This window comes from Coenobita brevimanus, chromosome 93, assembly GCF_032717465.1.
Source record: "Coenobita brevimanus isolate Jiangsu-jjx chromosome 93, ASM3271746v2, whole genome shotgun sequence".
NCBI lineage: Eukaryota > Metazoa > Arthropoda > Malacostraca > Decapoda > Coenobitidae > Coenobita > Coenobita brevimanus.
The window spans coordinates 5,834,485-5,842,374 of record NC_137046.1 but is presented as its reverse complement, the minus strand read 5'-3'; the positions used below and the strand labels follow the sequence as shown (position 1 = coordinate 5,842,374).

The 7,890-nt window shown below is 43.6% G+C and overlaps 1 non-coding gene across 1 annotated transcript; it reads right to left on the bottom strand.

Annotated features, from left to right (window-relative positions):
- Positions 1 to 5,223: 5,223 nt before the first annotated feature.
- On the bottom strand, positions 5,224 to 5,342 carry LOC145412658 (5S ribosomal RNA). The gene has a single exon (XR_013899595.1). It is a non-coding gene; the product is annotated as a 5S ribosomal RNA (ribosomal RNA).
- Positions 5,343 to 7,890: the final 2,548 nt, after the last annotated feature.

The following is a 7,890-nucleotide window of genomic DNA, read 5'->3' as shown; positions in this document are numbered from 1 at the left end:
TGAGATCAAAGAACTCACTCAGCTCACCATCCACTCGCACCGTAGCCCTAGCTCCCTCATACATACTCTTCACAGCACTCAACAATTTCCCCTCCACTCCATATATTCTTAATACCTTCCACATACCTTGCCTATCTATTCTGTCATAAGCTTTCTCCAAGTCCATGAAGGCAGCATACACTTTCCTTCCCTTCTCTAGATACTTCTCCACTAAACATCTTAGAACAAATATCTGGTCTACACACCCTTTTCCCTTCATAAATCCCCCTTGTTCTTCTCCAACTAGCTCCTCTGTCATATGCCTAACCCTATCAATGAGTATTCTACCATATATTTTACCAGTCACACTAAGAAGGCAAATACCCCTATGGTTACCACATACTTCTCTCTCCCCTTTTCCTTTGTACAGAGGAACAACTATACCTGATTTCCAGTCCTCTGGAACCCTTCCCTCTTCCCAAGCCAATCTACACAACTTCCATATCCACTCCACAACAATCTCACCCCCATACCTAAGCATTTCACCACACACTCCATCAATTCCTGGGGCCTTTCCCAGCTTAATCTTCTTCATCGCTTCCACTACTTCCGACCTACTGATCTCTTCCTCCCTCCTCTCATCTCTTCTTCTCCCAGCCATTCCCCAACCACTTATACTCACACTGTTCTCACTCTCTACATTCAACAAATCCTCAAAGTGCTCCTTCCATCTCCTCACTTTCTCTCTCTTCTCCACCAACAATCTATTATTCCTATCTTTCACTCCCCCTACTATTTCCCCTTTCACACTGCCTTACTTTCTTTATCTCCTTCCAAAACAATTTCTTACTCTCCCTCCATTTCACACTCAGATTCCTCCCAAACTCTTCATCCACTTTCTTCTTACTCTCCTTCACCAGTCTCTTAACCTCCCTTCTCCTGCTCACATATACCTCTCTCTTCTCTCTCTCATCTTCTCCCCTACCTCTACTCGCCAACCATTCACCATATGCCTTCTTCTTTTGTTCCACAGCTCGTTTCACCTCATCATTCCACCATGCTGTCCCTTGCACACCCTTGCATCTCCTCCTCACTCCACAAACCGCCTCACACGCTGCGCTTATCTCTTCCGTGAATATCTTACATACGTCTTCCACCCCTTCCATCTGCTCTAGCTCATACCTTCCCAATCTTTCTTCCACTATGCTCTTATACTCTGTCCTTTTCTCACTATCTAGCAATTTCTCCACTCTTCTCACAGGAGCTGCTTCCTCCTGTCTTCCCCTTCGTCTCCTCAACCACTTTCTTTGCAGCTCTACCTTGGCCATCACTAAGTGATGGTCCGAGACTCCATTCCCCCACCCTCTCCACACTCTTGCATCCAACACTTGTCTTCTCATTCGCTCATCCACACACACGTAGTCTATCATTGCCTTTCGTTCAACAAGTTCACCATCATAAACTCACTCAGAGATATAAGTGCGCGTACCCCAGTGGGCTAACGAGCTGCTTCCACTTGGGAGTGGTGGAAGAATGATCAAGAGCCTCGTAACTCTTATGAGCATTCAACAAAAGAGAACTGATGCCAGTTTTAACAATGTAATTGTGGCATGAAAGTGTAGTGTTTTGTTCAGTGTTAAGCGTTACCCAAAAAGAACCACAACCAGCCTGCTTGTTTTATAACTCACCACACCACACTACTCATACCATACCACACCCCAGCACATCACACCACACTGCACCTCACCAAACCACACCACACAATACCATACCACACTACATCATACCACCTCAACCTTCATGATAAATGAGCCACCAGCAAGGGATAAAATTAATCTAAGTTGGTTGCGTTCTACACAATCGCTTGACACTACAGCATATATCATTTCACATAATGTAAGGTTTCGATTTTTCCGACAATGTAGGCTGGATATATTTTCTCTCTCAAGTATTAATAAGATCTTCCATGGGTCGAAAATATTTAGTATTACCAAGGCAGTTCACACAACACACCACATGGACCGCATTACACACAAAAACAGTTCTTCAACCCGGCCTCCATCAAAGCCCTGTGGAAACATCACTCTGAACAACTCAAGTCCATTGGTTTCATAAGAGGGACTGAAGGCCGACATTACCAAGTCAATACACGAAAAAGGCACTGCGTAACAACTCGTGTTTTTACTCTATTCGTTTATATAACATCTTACCGTCTTCGAGCGGCAATGGCGTGGATCGAGGTACGGTAGTATGAGTGTGTGTGTGTGTGTGTGTGTGTGTGTGTGTGTGAAAGAGAGGAAGGGGAGATGTCATGCACACCCACAAGGATTATATTACACCAAATTATCACATACCCTCAGTGTCTCATACATTTTCAGCTACCAAACATCAATATATCTCCCTTACACCACATACCGATATCTTCAATATAACCACTCATATTCCACCCCCACACATATACCAGCATTCCAGGTACACACACACACACACACACACGCAGACCAATTCACGCTCTACTTCCCCTCTGCACACAGACTCAAACCCATCCTCCCGTACTACCCCTTAACTCGTTTCCTCCAGCCCACCTCCTGTCCCACGCCCACACTCCTTCCCATATCCACCAACCCAGCCTCTCGACAGCCCGGCAGAACCAAATTAGGGAATAAAATTATACCAGCTATAAGACAAGCTGTAAGTAGTACCCCAGTCGTAATAAATACCAGCCCACCCTGGTGCACACATATCGCTGGGTGAAGCTCAGTGTCCCGCAGGCTTCTCCATTTACATAATTCTCTCACTCTACCACCTCCTTGCGGTCGCCTCACTTTCGAAAAAGCAGTTTACTTTACGACAGTATTATGAGCTTTCTTGCCGTTTTAGATGGTGGTCAACAGCAACTTATATATTTAATGACCAAAAGCCATGATGTGTCTGAAACCTGCTGGGTACCTGAAGTGGCTCTGTTCGAGACGTTGAAAATTAACTACTGTAAGCACAAAAGATAACACTGTTGCTAACAAAAAATAAACGTATTCTGAAAGACACATTGCTCAGATCAACGCAAAAAAAATCTAAAGAACAATCAAATTCGTGGTAGTATGGAAAATAATATGAGTAAAAAATAAAATATAGCCACTGTTTTTGTCTGAATTTGACCCGATGTGTGTGTGTGTGTGTGTGTGTGTGTGTGTGTGTGTGTGTGTGTGTGTGTGTGTGTGTGTGTGTGTGTGTGTGTGTGTGTGTGTGTGTGTGTGTGTGTGTGTGTGTGTGAGCGAGCGCTTTTTATTAAGGTCTGCGCCTTTAGCCACATCACGTCATTACAAACCGCCATGGCGCAGAAAGCCTGCAGTTAACATAGCTTCATCATTTCTTATCCTAATTAACTAGTCTCGTTCCTATCCAAACTAGCATTCCGGGACTAGTATTTAAATAACACTGTCACAAATCCTTGCGAACATCACTACAACTGAAAAAGTCTATCCTGGGTCTACTACGGGACTGGACCTGTTCCTCGAAGAGAAAATGTTCGCCAGAACTAAACCTAACCTACCCCTTGTTGGCAAAGGACGAAAGTGGAAGGGTCTAGGGAGTGATGGATGTGAAAGTCGAAGTGTTTTGTGTGTGTGTGTGTGTGTGTGTGTGTGTGTGTGTGTGTGTGTGTGTGTGTGTGTGTGTGTGTGTGTGTGTGTGTGTGTGTGTGTGTGTGTGTGTGTGTGTGTGTGTGGTATAGTAGGACTGGTTGAAAGGGCTTTGTGGCTGCGTTGCTGTTGTATGATATAGGTGTTTGGTGTGGTGGTCCTACTTTGGTTGTTGTGGGGTGTGGTGTAATAGTTCGTGCGGTGTTGGAGGGTTGTTGTGTGTGGTGTGGTGGTTGTGTGGTATGGTAAATGTATTGTGTGGTAGTTGTGTGATGTGGTAATAGTCATGCGGTAGTTATGCGCTGTGTGATATTGTGGTGTAGAATACTATGTGGATTTTGTGTTGTGCTTTGGTGGGGTGGGGTGGGGTGGGGTGGGGTAGGGTGGGGTGGAGTGGTATGGTATGGACGGTATAGTAAGGTCTGCCACAGGGAGATCGGATGGTGTGGTGCGGCAGTGGTGATGAGCGTAGGATTTTGTAGAATGTGTGGGATGTGATATTAGACCGTGTGGAATTGTGGTGGTTAGATTGTGATGTGTGGTGGTGTGCTGTGGTGGGGTTCAGATGTGAACTTGTGGTGGTAGTGGTGGGGGGGGGAGATGGGGGGAAGGGGGAGCTAACAGAGACGCTTAGAGGTCAGAGGTGAGGACTTGTTTACAGACAGTGGCGGTGGGGAGGATGTGGTTGTGGTTGTGGCGGAGAGAAGGATAATGTGGTTGTGCTTGTGGTGTGGTGAGGGGTACGATGTGGTGTGGTGAGGTGAGATGTGGTGTGGTGGAGAAGGTGAAGTGCGGTGAGAGACGCGGTGTGGTGTGGTGGTGATAGTGGATAAAGATGGTATGGTGTGGTGTGGTGGTGGTGGTGGTGGTAATGTGGGTTCGGAATGAGGGTTTGTGTGGTGTTTAACTACGTGATGGTGTGGTGGTATGGTGTAGTGGGATGATACGGTTTAGATGGTGAGATGTGGTGAGGCAGTGGTGTGATGTAGAAATGTGTGGTGTTACACCATCACATGATGGTGTAGTGCTTCTGTAGATTGTGACGGTGTTTAGCCATGGTATGATGCTATATAGTCAGGAGAGAGAGAGAGAGAGAGAGAGAGAGAGAAATCTGTCAACACCTTCGGCCGAGACTGGTGCGAAAGAATGAAATAATGAAGAATTAGCATCAAGCCATAAATAATATGGCTATAAGGCACTCTAGGAGTAGAGAGAATATAAAGGCCTGAAGAAATACGGAAACATCAAGAACAGAGGTAGAACAGAAGAGCAGAAGGCAGTAAAGAAAGAAAGACTGGAGACAAGAGAGCTTTTAGTAGCCCCTTACGACAACCAGGGATACTGGGGAAGTATTATTCCCCCCCCCCCTGCATATTGGGTCTCTACCCATCCCCAAGGAGGAACTGAGAAGGAGGGACACAGAACGCATCACTCTTCTATATCCCCCAAAAGATCCGTATATATATATATATATATATTTTTTTTTTTTTCATTCATTCATTGCCAGACGCCATGTAATCCCAGACGAGGTGGCCAAGGGCTTAGATTTAATTGTTTTACAGGGAGGGGCACTAATCCTCCACCAACCCCACTTGACACGTAGGGATGCCAACAGCATCTGGTGTTCCCAGGCGGTCACCCATCCAAGTACTAACCAGACCCAACGTTGCTTAACTTCGCTAATCGGATGGGAAGCGGTGTACTCAACGTGGTATGGCCGTTGGCTCAAACCAGCGCTTGCAACTGCGTGAGTACAGCAGCTTACCAAGTGAGCTATTTAGGCATCCCCCTATATATATATATATATATATATATATATATATATATATATATATATATATATATATATATATGGCCACTTTTTATCCCTTGTATAATATTCCGGGAATTTATATGCAATACTATATCCCCAGTGCATGGAGTTTTAAGTAAATAAGCCACGTATGTTATTTTAGTACAGAAAAAAAAAATCACCGAAAAAAACATACGCGAACGAAAGCAGAGCCCCCGAAAAAAATGCCCGTCACCCCGATATACCGTATTTTCACAAATGCTATGCAACATCCCTCAAAAAAAAAAAGGAAAAATACCAATTAATGCCTCCATATTACCGTACTTCCACTTATTTTCCAATAATACCAGCTGATCACAACCCGACTCTAAACCTCCGTACTCTGCAGCCGTATTTTCTTGTCAGCTTAAGTGTCCCCAACACATTTTTCTAATTAGCTAATTATCAGTATCACACCTGTCCTCTTTCATGACGTCTATAAATTCTTAGACTGCATAAATAACACTGGGGAAAATATTAAAGGGCTATATGCAAAAATAAGTCGGTAAATAAGAAGTGCTGCGGTTTCTCGGCCGACGGTATTAAGACTTAAATCAACGCAAAAATATCTTACCTTATCTTCTGCCTTTTATCACTCCACTTAGTATTTTCACGCCTCCACGCTCTGAATTCCCTTCACGACATCATACCCGCGTTGAAAATGTATAGTATCCACGTATTCCCAGCAAATGTCCGGAGAAATTCACAAGAAAACGGAAGAAAACGCCACATACAACACTGCAAAAACATTGCCCGCACAGACTAACGCGGAGGAATACCAGACGCATCACGCCCTTCTTCCTCCCTCACTGAATAAAATTTCCTTACATTTGGCCATTTTTATCCCCTTTTTAGCATATTTCTGGTATCAATTTGCAGAGTTTTATCCCACGTGCATGGAGTTTTAATAATATTAGCCATGTATGCAAAATTTTTACAGAAATACAAAATTACTACCGAAAAAACTTGTATCCGCCAAAAAAAGTAGTGCCTGGGGAAAAAAATACCTAACAACGACATTGCAGCATTCTCACTTACTATGCAATATTGCACGAAAGATACTAGTACCAGAGGAACTTACCTATTAATACCTCGATGTTTCAGCATTTCCACTATTATTCTTTAATTATACAGACTAAGCGCAAGCGAAGACCGACTATCAGGTTTTCCATTGCCGTATTATCATTAACTTCAGTGTCACCCACTGAGCTCAGTGGTCACCGTAACACCGTTTTCTTAGCTACTTATCCTCAATTTACACCTGCTTCCTCTTATGAGAGAGAGAAAAAGAGACAGAGAGGAGTAGCTCTTCTTGGTACATCCCCTTCTCTTTGTTTCCTAGCACAGAGTTCTCTCTCTCTCTCTGCTGCAATTTCATCCTTGCAAGCCCATCATATCCATCGATATATTACATACAGTATACACAGTTGTTACACAGAATACATTAAGTAGTGTTGTGTATGCAGGAATTTATAGTTATACATACATATATACATACATACACACAGATAGATAGACGGATAAAGCCCTAATTTGTCCTACTGCAAGCCTCTTCTCTTTGCCTTAACAGATGGCACTGTCCAGTAAACCCTTTGGCATTGCCCGCGTTGCACTGATTCTAAAAGAATGGTAAACTGCAGGATATGGACAACTTCAGCCTGTAGTCTACTGGGTTCACATTCAGTTGGAGTTACAGTACCACGAACCTCCAGTTCAGTTAACTATTACTCCATCAGTCTACAAATCTATCCAGCAATCCATTCTTGCTTTTATCACACCTAATCTCATTTTTCACCAGTCCAGTATCCGCACTTCCTATCCTTTCACCCACCAACCCACCATCTATCCAGTCTTGCAATCAGTCTGTTCATCCATCACTGTCCCAGAAAATATTAATGCTGTAAATTATCACGGCATATTGAACTACAAGAACTCGCACGACTGACAGCATCTAAGTTCCGTATTCTCGTCCGTTAAGGAAGCTCCCTAACACCTTTTCCTAAGCGATTTATTTTGCTTATTACACATTACTCTTCTATATTATATACACTTTTCCAATATCCCCCTACTCTGCATAAATAAGGTTCAAAAGGATATTAACCAGCCATATCCAAAAAAAAATCGCTACAGATTAGGTGATAGGGAGCTTCTTAACCGACGAGAATACGGGCCTAAGAACCAGAAGCAGATAAGCACGCGATGCCCTCTTTAATGTTGCATCCGACACCTGGTGAAAAGTTGCAAGCGTGACTGAATCTGTGCACCAAACCCCTACTGGTGACCTAGGCTAGCGTTCTTGTCGGTTACGGAAACTCCCTAATACCTTTTCCTAAGCGATTTATTTTGCTATTCACACCTTTCCGTTCTCCTCTGTTTTATGTAAATTCTCATAATATCGCCTCATTTTACATACAGTACATAACGTACAAACGGATATTAACT